We start from the raw sequence: 14,633 nt of genomic DNA, 5'->3' as shown, positions 1-14,633 counted from the left end.
GTTAGCTTTTATTGGTAGAGGGATTGAGTTTTGGAGCCATGAGGTCATGTTGCAGCTGTACAAAACTCTGGTGCGGCCGCATTTGGAGTATTGCGTGCAATTCTGGTCGCCGCATTATAGGAAGGATGTGGAAGCATTGGAAAGGGTGCAGAGGAGATTTACCAGAATGTTGCCTGGTATGGAGGGAAGGTCTTATGAGGGAAGGCTGAGGGACCTGAGGCTGTTTTCGTTAGAGAAGGTTAAGAGGTGACTTAATTGATCAGAGGATTAGATAGGGTGGACAGTAAGAGCCTTTTTCCTTGGATGGTGATGTCCAGCACGAGGGGACATAGCTTTAAATTGAGGGGAGATAGATATAGGACAGATGTCAGAGGTAGGTTCTTTACTCAGAGAGTAGTAAGGGCGTGGAATGCCCTGCCTGCAACAGTAGTGGACTCGCCAACACTAAGGGCATTCAAATGGTCATTGGATAGACATATGGACGATAAGGGAATAGTGTAGATGGGCTTTAGAGTGGTTTCACAGGTCGGCGCAACATCGAGGGCCGAAGGGCCTGTACTGCGCTGTAATCTTCTATGTTCTTGTTCTACGTCACTGAGACTCGTTATGCTGAAATGTAGGAGGAACTCCTTGTCTTCGTTTTTGTAAGTCAGAAATGCCATGATTTCATATGTGGTCATCCTGCAACCATTGAAACAGACCAGCAACTGTTCATTGGCCATCCTGAAGAAGCCTCTCCATACTGTGTCTGCACAGCTGCAACCCGTGATGCTGAAGTTACAGCATTATAATATCAGCATCATATACAAGAGCGGAAAGGAACTCTGCCTGACTGTGCCCTCTCCAGAGCTGTCCTAACCACTACGGAGTAGGCTGATTGCGAGGCAGAAGTGGACATAATGGAAAAAAAGGTGTTTTCTTCTCGTCATGTCCAAGAGCCTAAGCAGGCTCTACAAGCGGACATCACTTAATAATAATCGCTTATTGTCACAAGTAGACTTCAATGAAGTTACTGTGAAAAGCCCCTAGTCGCCACATTCCAGCACCTGTTCGGGGAGGCCGGTATGGGAACTTACACAGGACTGCAATACACAATAATGAAAGATTGGGCGGAATTCTTCAGGAAGCTTCCTCATGAACTCTGTGCATTTTTTCCTTCAAAGAAAAACTCACTATTTTCTCCTGGTTTTTCTTTCTTTGGCGATCGTAGGCCTCGGTGTGTGTTATACAGGCAGCAGCCACTGCCTCCCAGTGGCACTGATGTTCTCTAGATCTATTGCCCTCTGATAGACCCAGCTGCTGGGTTGACAGGCAGAACTTCTGCCTCAGGGTCCTTGATCCTGGGAAAGACCCATTGCTGCAAACTTAAGTGCCTGAGTGGCACTTATAATGGTAGAGTTTTCTGAGAGAGGCAACACAGTTCTCTTGCTGGCTCTCCATTCATTAAAAACCACCCAAAGTGTAAGGAATTATTATTCATTTCATACATTTACTGCAAAATTGAGCTTCTCCAATGCATGAATTGCTGTATCAGTTCCAATTAGCTGGCATAGATTCTCACTATAGATTTCATCATTAGCATTTTTTCTAGAGGCTGATTAATTGCTTGTCCAAGGTGCCGTTACAAGAAACGGCGTGAAGTGAGTGACTAGACATAAGCTGCTGATGCACCGAAAGTAAAGTTATCTTATCTGCTAATGGTCACGGTATTGTGATCATGCCAGTTAGTTAAGGTCACATGTGCAGGAGTGTAAGCATATTCCTTGGATTTTCAGTTGGTGACAGTTGGTCTGGAATGCGGGCAGGCACAATTTGAAATTGGATTCCTGGAGGGTGACTACTGGATCCCGCCATCTCTGGAATGTGATGCACCAATGAGGAGGGGACTCCCCGAATTCACCACACCTCCGATTAAGTTCCGAATGAGCTGGTTGTGGCACTAATTAAAAGGCAGTTTCAAATGATCAATCAGCAGACGTGAGGAAACTGCAGTGTCAGGGAGATGTGTCGTGACACACTGGCATGTCAACAGATGAAATTCCGACATCCATGCGTACAATGTGTAATATTGGCCGAGGCGGGAGTAAGAAATCGACTTCTAATCTTAAATTTGAATATTTTAATCCTAGGGTTTGTTTTTAAACTTCGTGGTGAACCTAGCGTGTACACAGCAGGGAAATGTCAAAGCTAATGGAGACACCAGCAATCTCATACAAAAGATGGGCATTTATGCTCAGTGATGCAGTGAAGCCATTGTTGGTGTGACCGGAGTGTTCTGTTCACTCGTGTGATGTTGGAATCCTGACAGGGTGCCAGGCTGTTGGTTTCACCAGTGTTTCAGAGGCTGCAGAGGAAACCCTGCTGCACAAACCACCAGCCACTCAGGACCTGCAGGTGGGAATAGGCTGCTCTGATATCAGACAGGGTCTGACATCCTGATTAGGAGACGGCTAGAGGAAAACACATTGTGGGCCGACAACAAGAAGAAGGTGCGACCCATGGATTGGGCATACTGCCCACAAGCCAGCTACCTCCAGATAGCAAGAGTGCCAGTGACAAAGGAGGCTGTGTCTAACCTGACCGATTATGTCAGAGATTTTCTCTATGCCCAACAATAGCCTGATGCCTTGTGGACCCCATGGCAGCCCACATACTATCTGTAGCTGCCAGGATTGCTGTCAATCGGTGCATCTATGTACCAGGGTCATTCCAGGGGTCAACCGTGAACCTGAATGTGATGGCTCATCACACCATCCACTCACCATCAGGCAGTTTAAGATGTCTTACAACACCAGGTTAAAGTCCAACAGGTTTGTTTGGAATCACTAGCTTTCAGAGCACAGGTGAGCTGCGCTCTGAAAGCTAGTGATTCCAAACAAACCTGTTGGACTTTAACCTGGTGTTGTCAAACTTCTTACTGAGCCCATCCCAGTTCACTGCCGGCATCTCCACATCAGGCAGATGGTGGTTGACTTTATCCAGAGAGCAGAGAAATACACCTTTTTCAGACAGACAGGTTGAAACAGGCACAGAGGACACTAGGCTTTGCTGCGATCAATAGATTCCCCTAGGTTTAGGGTGTCACCATATGTACTGACAAAGCCATCATGGTACTGACAGGCCAGCCAACCAGCCAGCCAGATTCCTCAACAGAAAAGGACTCAATGTCCAGCTGGTCTCTGACCACAAGAGATGGATTTCGCAGGTCATCACGTGATTCCCATGGCTTTATCCTACAAGAGTCCCCAGGTATTGCACCTCTTCGAGCCACCATCCAGCTAAGGAGATAGCTTTTGGCACCCATCCGGGGCCCAGACACAGGAGCAGAGAGGCACTATAAGCAGAGCCATCTCCTGAGACAAACCTACATTCAGCAGGCCATTAGGAGAATGAAGATTTGCTTTCAGTGCCTTGACCAGTCGGGAATGGCTCCAGTATGAACTGGCCAGGATGTCCCATATTGTGGTTATTTGTGTTTGCTACACAATATGACAACTCAAAGAAGGCTGGATCTGGATGAGGAGGACTGAGTGACGCGCCTCTCTTCCACGAAGGACGATGGGAAGGAGGAAGAGGAGGACGAGGGGGTCACCTCAGTGGAGACTAGCACCCATGTATGGGAAGGGGACTGCTGACATTGTGCCTGGCCTCATAGCAGTCAGCAGACGGAAATGGCTGCCAAGCCTGCCAGATTACTCTCATTCTGAATTTGAATCACCGAGATAATTCTCAACTTCACACACCCAGCATTGGCAACAAGTCCATGACCCCCTCCTCGCGTTCCCTTTGCCCCTTGGCCTTCTTTTCAGTTCCAATCATAATTCATGAACACACAAAAGTCTGATAAATTTGAAGCAATATTATTATAAGTTCATAAATCATATGAACCATGAAGCGGGTGAATCTTCCCCCAGGTGATCCATCAGGTACAACTAACAGTGTGGCACCTCACACAGGCTTGGTGATCCCTCCATGGAGGAGAATGATGTGGAAGTCAACTCTTCCATTGTACCTACATCAGACTGAGATGCCTGTGGCTTCCGTCCTGGTCTTAGGTATACCCCTGGAGTTCCTCCACAAGCTGCTGCACCTGCATTATTGCAGAGGAAATCTCTGACATGGGTTTTGTGACATGGATGGTTCCTGAATCAGAGGGGGCGAGGAAGTGAGGGATAATGCTGGTGCCCCCTCAGGGGTGGCCAATTCGTTACCTTCTTCGATTGCCTCAACCCCACCATGGCACCCTTCAGTGCTGGACGAGGCCAATAGCTAGGAACCAGCTGACATCCATTCCAAATATCTTTGCACCAATCGTGACACTGAGTGGTCAATCTGACAGAGAGTGTCACTCTTCATGGATTACCCGGAAGTAGAATGCTTGTTCTGTTCAGCCTCCATCCACCAAGGAGTCTGGTAACATTCACATGGGCACACTCCGGAGAGGATTTACCAGGCTGTTCGCCGAGGGCGCAAATTCTGTTATGTCTGCTAAGAACCATATTATGCACCATGGCTGCAAGAGGACCATAATGGAATTTGTGCCAAGGAGATCTCAAATGAGATCTTCCCCGTTGGAGACGTAATCAGGATCATGCCCAAACAAGCCCATCAATGACAGTGGTCAGAGAGGTGCATTAGGCAGGCCAAAATTCTTTATAAGCACATTATAGATCATGTTTATAAACATGATCTACTTATGATCAGTAGATTATAAAATTCTTTATAATCTACTGATCGCAGCAAAGCCTAATGTCCTCTGTGCCTGTGTCAACCTGTCTGTCTGAAAAAGCTATGATCTAATTGAATGGCTGAGCAGGTTCAAGGGGCCGAGTGGCCTACTCCTGTTCCTAATTATGTTCATATGCTTGCATCTCCTCCATGCACTCTCCCTGAGGATCAAGTCATCAAATGACCCGGCTCTTCTCAACTCCCAACCTTGCCATCACGAGAGCCTGCTGTGATGTCACCCACACAATGTCAAGCATCATATCCTGCATGGCCGTAAACTGCTGTACGCCAGCACACTACCCCGTTTTCACCGTCTCCCTGGTGTGGCATGTGGAGAGAATGACACATGAGTTGGCTGTCCTACCTCAAATCTCACAGAATGACATGGACATGAGCTGCTGAGCTCCTCTCTGACGCCTCCTTATGATTTTTGCCCCACATGTGAGGATGGCTGACTCCTCAATGATATGACTGGGCTCCCATTCTGACAGTGACGGAGCACCGCGGGCACACAGGCTCCTGAGCGTGTCTGCATTGTATGGTTTTTGTGGCTTTGGACACCTTTAAGACAGGAATAGTCTTGGCAACAAAGCATTGTTGTGAATCAACTTTATTGAGAGAAAGTCAGGGCAAGTTTATTGAGTTCTCAGATAAACTATGTCATTAAACCCAGGTGGTGATTTACAGTTTAACACAGATTATATTACCCATATCAAGATCTGGAAGGTCGAGCGCATAAATCTCTCAGTTTTGGTCCTTTGATCTTCAAGCCTCTCTCCCTCTCTCTCCTTTGTGTCTTGCCTTGTTTATTCTGTTTCTGAATGGTTTATCAGTCCATCGTGCAGATTTCAAATGGAGGGCATCCTTTATCCTGGATGTTATCCAATTAACCCCCTCCCTTACACCAATCATCTTCAGCCCTGTGTTGAAGATACATTCCCTGACCAACTAGTTATCTTTCAGGTGAACCTCATGCTATTAGTTAATGTTTTTCGCATCCACCTATGTCTCTTATCTCAATGTTTCAACGTTGTATCTCCTCGAGGGACGAAAACATTCATATACAAGCAGACTCACAGGCAAGATCCAGATCTAACTCTGTGCTGTGGGTAAGCTGTTTTACAACTTGATACACACTCCCACAGTCCCTCTACCTTGATGTCTTTCCATTCCGTGTCCTAGTCCTTAGTTTTATTACTTTCTTATTCCACAAAGATAGTGTTCTAATAATGCCTGTGTTTGTAAAATACAAGGTTAGATGGTAGTTTATTATAACAAAAATAAATGTTCCAACAATGAGTATTCTTGTTAGTAACCTAATCGTACAGCATGCTGCTATGCACAGAGTTACAGAGTTGCCAGACCTGCTGGCATGCCACAGAGGCCTGTCACCCCGATGTCACTCACCCGTCACCTACTCAGATATTATGAGGTCATTAAACTGCCTTAGTCACTGGACCCACGTCTTTCTGGTCATGCTGCAACTGCGCACCTCCTCCAACGACTCCAGCTATTTGGGACTCCAGGAGTGGTTTCTTTGACCAGGCTCTGAGAAGAAAATCTGCTACCTCTCAGCGATAGCCTCATTCAGGGCTTCCAAGCAGCCATCAGAAGGTGTGGGAGCTGACCGTGCCTGCCTGCCCCTTGCAACATCTGCCTGATCCCAGTCTGCTCCCTGGGCAGCCATTTCCATAGTGGGTAGTTGATTCAGTCATGGCTGCCACTTATGTTTTCAAAGGGCCCTCATGGACTGAAACATGTCTCCAGGTGCTCCTGATGTCTTTGATTGGGTGCCAATTACTTGATTGCCACTTGCAGATTGCGTTATGTCAGTGACTGAAATATGGGCTGGACCATAGAATTGCTACAGTGCAGAAAGAGGCCATTCGGCCCATTGAGTCTACACCGACCCTCTGAAAGAGTACCCTACCGAGGCTCACCTCCTGCCCTATCCCCATATTCCCACATTTCTGGACAGTAAGGTGCAATTTAGCATGGCCAATCCACCTAACCTGCACCCTTTGGACTGTGGGAGGAAACCATAGCACCTGTAGGAAACCCACGCAGACACGGGGAGAAAGTGCAAACTTCACACAGACAGTCACCCAAGGCTGGAATTGAACCCAGGTCCCTGGTGTTGTGAGGCAGTAGTGCTAACCACTCTGCCACCCCAATGGTTGGATTCCTGATCCACAATTGAAAACCTGGCTCATCCATCTATGGAAACAATCTGCTACTGAGATTTGATGGATAGAGATCAATCATATCTCATAAGAGTTTCCTTTGTCACTTATTAATTTAAAGGAAAGGAAATTGAAATTTTGAATTAATGTACTTCCTTTCACTTCTTCAAGATGTCCTGTAGCCACCTAAATTGGCCAACTCCCGATTTAAAATGGCGAACGGCAAAGGCTGATGGGAAAGTCAGCCAACATAGACAGAAACCAGCAGGTGCGGGTTTGCTGTGTATTTAACTCTGCAAAATGCCAGACAACATCGATACCAGCGACCATCAGCATAATGATGTAGCAGCCATCTACATACTGATTAGCAATCCCCGGGAACAATAAGTGACATTTGGGACACACAAAGCAAAGCCAGACTCCCCGGCGCCAGCAGGAGCCAACACAAAGGAGGTGAACGAACACCTCAAGACCGCCCTCGATCAGGGAACCGCTCCAGTATTGGAGAAATCGAACCAAGCGATTGGGACAAAATCCAATCACTTGGGACCAGGTTCAGGGCCCGCCCCGAAAGGCGGGAAGCCCCTGGGGACTATAAGAGTTAAGCCCCAAGTTCAAATCGGTCTCTCTTCAGCTCTCTCTCTTCGTCCTGACCGGGTCACCCAGCAACACAAACCAACAATGACCGTGACCGGTGCAGTGACCGCCGACAGAAGTAAGTCTTAATTCAACGCTCGCTACGAGATAGGCGCTCCTAGCTACCAATCCATACCAACTTCGAATCCCGCAGACTCAGAACCTGAACGAAAGGCCATTTGTTTCCCTGACCCTGGTGGGACAGTCCGAAATTAAGTATAGGCCTATTAGTTGTAGAAGTAGCTTAGACGTAGAATTTGTGCATGAGTAGCGATTACTGTGTATAATAAATGTGCTTTGATTTGAATCTTACTAATCGGTGTATTGGGTTATTGATCATTACTTGGACTTGAACCTCGTGGCGGTATCATAAAGATACCTGGCGACTCGAGAGCAAAGGTAATAAAACAGAGCAATTGAACCAACCGGAAAGTTAGCAACAGTCCGAAATTGCTTTGTAATCAAGTAATTAGCTTTAAATTATGGTCATCATTGCTTTATACGTCAATATAGCAGCCAAATATTTTCCACAAACATCCATGGGACGAATTGGTAGTTCATCTGTTGTCAGTGCAATTGGAGGAGGGTTGAATGTTGGTCAGGCCAACAGGATTCACTTTTTTTTGAACATGTACCTTTTAAACACACCTGAATATCCAAAGCCTCAGTTTAGTATCGCACCTAAAAGTCAGCACGTTTGACAATGTAATGCTTTATCAGCACTGTACTGGAGTGTCAGCTAACTTTCTCGGGTGAGACATGAATACAGGGACAGGGAGAGAAATGATGGGACAAAAATAGAAAATGCCGGAAAAGCCCAGCAGACCTGGCAGCATCTGTGGGGACAGAAACAGAGTTAATGTTTTGAGTTCATGTGACTTTTCTTCAGGCCTCTGAAAAAGGCATATTGGACTCGAAACGTTAACTCTGTTTCCCTCTCCACAGCTGCTGCCAAACTCTGCTGAGTTTTTCCAGCATTTTCTGTTTTTATTTACGAATTCCAGCATCTGTAATATTTTGCTCTTATTTGAGTGAGAAATGATTGACACTGCTTCTCCTGTTTCCAGGCCCATTATCCCCCTCCCCTTAAAACTCAACCTCACACCCTTCAGGTGGTAGAATTGGGAACAATAGTCACATCTTGTTGGCTTGTGTAATCTACTCTTCTATTTATAAAGCCCATGTAAAGCTAAGGTTTCAGTGTGATACATTTTACAACTGATTTTGTCAGATAATTGCACACAACTTGGTCATTCATATTATGCAGCCAACTTTGCTTCTTTAAACCTGGCTATACAATATCCAAAGAGCAACATCCAAAAGACTTCAACCGCACAAGCACCTCAAACAACAATCCCATGTACAAAGAGAATATCTTGAACTGACAGTGGTATATTCTATTGGCGCATTACTCCTGGTTTCACTTCCATGTTTAAAATTAGCAAAACCTTCCAGTACATTAGCACCAACCAATTCACCTGCAATAATATGTTATTTCTACCCACACAAGTGGGCTTTGTTGACAAAAAACTTACAGTTTTCATTGAGTGATAAATATTTTTTCTTTTGAAATTAAACTAACTGTTGAGTTTGAGGAATCGACCAGACAGGAGTGTAAGGGAACAGAATGTTTATTAATATAGAACAAAGACTTGATATACACTGGTTCCAGAAGAGATTACCCATGCACAGCACACACTTGGGGTGTGGTTTTAATGTCCTGATTTGCTCCCCCCGCTGATGAGGGAGCTTCGCCCCTCAATGGGAATGTTCGTACTCCACGAGACTCAAGGGGAGCCTAATCGGCCTGGCCCCGTGGGCATCATGTAGGCTACAACACTAAACATACATGCAAATTCCGAGCACAGAGAATAGAATCGGAAAGCAAGGACTGCAGAGGCTGGAAATCTGGAATTTAAACAGAAAATGCAGGGAATACTCAACAGGCCAGGCAGCACTTGTGGCGAGAGAAAAGAATCAATAGTCGGAATTCTTCCTGTCCGCCTGCTAAAGTTGGGATTCGCGCTGGGCATCAGACCCATCGCAAGTGTTCAGTCCCACGTCGCCAGCCATAATGGACTTCCCACCCAGAGCCCGATTATTATGAGATACACCATTTTTAGATGTCATTAAGGCTTGAAGCCCGATTCATAGTCCTATGCCCAAACTGATGATTCCGACCTTGAATACTTCGATACCGACCTTTACATTTTCTCTGGACCTCGCGAGCCCAATGCCAGCTCCGACGCAAACAGTGATGATATGGTCCTAGAAGACTACGACTCGGACGAACCTTTCATCTGGGGAGGCTACCCCAGTACCAAATCCGAACTGCAACTAGATGTGTTGCACATTGGCGACCCCCATATTGAATCCGATGCAGACGCCGATTCGCTCTTCGGATTTGAGGATCTTCAGCCCAGCAGATATGACATCCCAACTCGTGAGTGCAGGATGATGCTGCAGCCTGAAACCAAGAGACAGAGAGCGGTACAAGCCCACAGAGAGCGGCCTGCTGCCACACAGAGCATGGTCCACGCACCGCTCAGGGATCCCAACTCTATGAAAGAGGACACGCAAGACTTCACACCGCAGTCCTTTCATGAACAAGAAGTGACTCCAGTGTCACAAGCCTCCACAGCGAGCTCGTGGACAGACTCCACAAAAGAAGAAACGCACGACTCCAGAGCACAGTCCTTGCACACACAAGACATGACTCCAGTGTCACAAGCCTCCGCAGCGAGCTCGTGGACAGCCTCCACGATAGAAGCAACACAAGACTCCGATGCGCAGTCCTTGCAGGAACAAGACCATGAGGGTCTAGCAACTTACTCTGACCAACTAGCGGCAGACGATGCAAGTCTGCCATGCTCAAGTAAACAGCAAGAAGACTACCCGATCCTTGCCCCCCCCACCCCCCCCCACCCCCTCCAAAGTCAGGGGCTCTGGTGATTAGTACCATGTACACCACCCTCTCCTTGGCTCCTCATGAATATGCACATTTCTGGATCTGAGATGAGAACGCTATCGCTGAGCCAAGCTCTCAGTTTAGCACACCGCGCTAAACAGCTGGCTTTTAAAGCAGACCAAGGCAGGGCAGCAGCACGGTTCGATTCCCGTACCAGCCTCCCTGAACAGGTGCTGGGATGTGGTGACTCGGGGCTTATCACAGTAACTTCATTTGGAGCCTACTAGTGACAATAAGCGATTTTCATTTCATTTCATTCTGGTGGTAAATTTAATCTTCACCACCAGGTAAAAAGGAAGCAATTGTTAAAATTATATCTGGGGGCAGCACGGTAGTGCAGTGGTTAGCACAGTTGCCTCACAACGCCGAGGTCCCAGGTTCGATCCCGGCTCTGGGTCACTGTCCGTGCGGAGTTTGCATATTCTCCCCGTGTTTGCGTGGGTTTCGCCCCCACAACCCAAAGATGTGCAGGCTTGGTGGATTGGCCACGCTAAATTGCCCCTTAATTGGAAAAAATTAATTGGTACTCTAAATTTAAAAAAATATATATTTCTAGGCATCCACCAGTATAGAATCAGATGTCAATGAGATATTACAAATGCACACATGATAGAATGGCAACAGGCCTCACAACCCAGTCCGGATGATCATTTTCATGACTTAAATCAAGGTTTCCCAAATTTTTTGAGCTGCAGAACCCTTAGTGACCTCCCAAGTGTATCAGGGAACACCAATCATTCTCAAAATGTCGATGCCCCTTTATTGCCATAAAATAGGTGCAAATACAGAAATCCGATATAAACAAGACTTTTCGAGCGAAGTCTATGCATATATTCAGAATTAGGTAGAGGCTCACAGCCGCAAATACATTCGGCAGCTACATGGCCCCTCACATTAACCCCTGGCCAAGCCTCTCTCCCATGATCCCTTAACCCCTGGGAGTAATACACACTTAGGAGTTGGTAATCAAAATTGTTCCCATTGAAAAAAAAAATGTATGATCTTTTGTCATTATTAATGGGAGGGGTGTGTCATAATATACACCAGTACATCATGGTGCAGACACACACTGATGGACACACAGTGGGACCAATCAACACACACAGCACCGCAGCCAATCACCAGTTAGAGCGCACTATAAAGACAGGGGGCATCAGAGTTCCCGTTCATTCGAGCTGCCCCGAAAATGCCCCGAGTCGGTATTCCCACATCCAAGTGGCTGAAACGGCGCGGCAAGGTCCCCACGAGGCGGAACGGGTCCAAGCAATTGAGCAACTCCAGGGCCTCAGCCTGGATGAGGGCGGCCATTTCACGCGCTTTTTGCGGACTCCCGTGCTTCTGCACACCAAATGAGAGGACGGTGACGTCGGAGAACGTAATGCGCAGGTGCGCACCACGCATGACCGCACCGCGCATGCGTGGTGGCGCAGCAAACGTGCTGATGCTAGGACTTGCGGCAACTATGGCTCCGCCCATTTAAAACAGCAATGCCCTGCCAAATCTCGACAATGTGGCAGACTTGGCCACTATGCTGCCTGCTGTCGAGCAGCTCAGCCTTCCAATTCATATCGCTTCAGCCAGCCTCGCAGGAATGTTCGGGCAATTCAACCCACGGTCACCGAGTCCGATTCCGACCTCCCACACAGCAGTGACACCGAGGACCCGAAGGCGCTTTTTCGAGTCGGTGTCGTGACAAAAAACATGCTGTCCCCGAAGCAAAGACACCAGCCGCTGTCGGTATACAGCATCGATCCAGACGATGAGTGGTGTGCCACCCTGGCGGTCAACCAGAATTCGTTGTCCACCTCAGAGATTTAATTTGTAAACTTTGTGGACTTATGGACTTTCTGATTTGTTCTGTTCTTACGTTTAATCGTTTACATGGTTTGTATATAGTGTTCATCTCGTTATTCTTGTGACATACTGTTTTTCTGCACCAGGCACCTTCCCATGTAAATAGCTTAGTTCTCATGTACATAGTCCTGTAAATATTTTGCACGCACGTAGTCAGGGACATTCTCACCATACACTATTTATTGCCACACAGGTACATTTTTTTTATAAAAGGGAGGATTTCATAATATACACCAGTATATCATGGTGTAGACACACAGCAGGACCAATCAACGCACACAACACCGCAGCCAATCACCAGTTAGAGCACACTCACTATAAAGACGGGGCATCAGAGTTCCCGCTCATTCGAGCTGCAGCTTCCTAGTAGGACAGAGTTCACAGCCTGCAGCACAGACATTCACCATGTGCTGAGTGCATCGACTGGTTAGGACAAGGCAAAGGTCTTTAGTCAAAGCAAGTATCGTGTTAACCCACAGTCAGAGTATGTTAAACAGTTAATGATTCAATGAAATAGTGTTGCACTATTTCAAGTGTTGGTGACCTGTATGTGTTCCATGGATCCAGAATACCCAACACATCAGGGTGTTGCTGGAAAGCTGATACTCATTTCGAACGCAGTTACCTCTCTCTCTCGCACACACACGCACGTCTCTCCCTCTCACACACGCACCCCTTTTCTTACACCTCATGCCCTTCTCTCACACACTTCCCCTCACACTAATCCTCCTTTCTTACACACATATTCACCCTCTCTTTCTCACACACTCACCCTCCTCTCTCACACTCCAAGGCCTGCACTAGTCCACGCATTGTGGCTGTTCCGAGGACCGCTTTGCACCCCCTTCCCTGAGGCTCACATTCCCTTTTACTGCTGATGCCAACTCTGCTCCCCCCCACCACCCAATTCCCCCCCTTCTCTCCCCCTCGAGGCATATTCGACAACACCATCACCCACTGCTGCACGCGAGGCACCCACGCTTCGAAGTGCGTGCTCTGAGGCCTTCTCCTCCTAGCACTCTGCTCTCCATGGTCACCAACCAGAGGTTGGATTCTTCAAAAGCCAGCTTCTGATTGAAAAGCAGCTTTGAAGCACCTCTCAAATTTTTCAAGTCTGCTGTCTTGCCACGGGCCTCCTGGAAGGCGGTTCCCTCAGGCTCCCTTGGTTCCACGGACCCTTGTTTGGGATCCCCTGGCTTAACTATTTTGGCATAGCTTGGTCTCCTTCATTTTACGAATCTAGGAGAATAGTTGAAGCAGGGCGGCACGGTGGCACAGCGGCACTGCTGCCTCACAGCACCAGGGACCCGGGTTCAATTCCGGCCCCGTGTGACTGTCAGTGTGGAGTTCGTACTTTTCCCTGTGTATTCGTGGGTTTCCTCCAGTTGCTCTGGTTTCCTCACACTGTCCAAAGAGTGCAGTTAGGTGCATTGGTAGCATGAAATTGCCCCATGGTTTCGAAAAGTGGAGGTGAAATTACAGGGATAGGGTGGGGGCATGGGCCTAGGTAGGGTGCTCTTTTGGAGGGTCGGTACAGACTCAATGGGCTGAATGGCCTGGTTCTGCACTGTAAATTCAATGAAATTCTACGAAATAATGTTTATAGAGCACATTCATTAAGACCTATTTTCAGTCGTGCAAAAGTGTTTCATTCCATGATCTCAAGAGTGGATAAAAAAGATTGGCATGCACTCCCTGTAATTTTATGATGACACTAAAGTAGGTCAGTTACAATGAGGAAATAAGCAGCGGGATTCTCCGACCCCCCGCCAGGACGAAGAATCCCCGGGAGGCGGCGCGAATCCCGTTCCACCGCCCCAACGCCGACTGCCGTGTTCTCCGCCGTCGGTTTTCGGGCGGGGTTCATGCCACGCCGCTGGCAGCGGCCCCCCCGGAAATTCTCCGGGCCCCGATGGGCCGAGCGGCTGCCCGCTTTTGGCCAGTCCCTTCGGCGTGGATTAAACATGGTCGCACATGGCGGGACCTGGAAGGTAAGTCGTCTGGGGCGGTCCTCGGGGAGGCGCGGGAGGATCAACCCCGGGCCCATCAACCTGCGGGCGGGCCTGTGCCATGGGGCACTCCTTCCTCCAGCGCCGGCCCTGTAGGTCTCCGCCATGGCCGGCGCAGAGAACATAACCCCCTGCGCATGCGGCAGAATACGCCGGCTGGTCAGCGCATGCGCGGAACCCCGCCGGCGGTTCCCTGCATGCGCGGGATCACGCTGGCCCTTTGGCGCATGGGCGGACCCATGTAGTCCCTTCGGC

This window comes from Scyliorhinus torazame, chromosome 11 (genome assembly GCF_047496885.1).
Source record: "Scyliorhinus torazame isolate Kashiwa2021f chromosome 11, sScyTor2.1, whole genome shotgun sequence".
NCBI classification, from domain to species: domain Eukaryota; kingdom Metazoa; phylum Chordata; class Chondrichthyes; order Carcharhiniformes; family Scyliorhinidae; genus Scyliorhinus; species Scyliorhinus torazame.
This window is presented reverse-complemented; position numbering follows the sequence as displayed.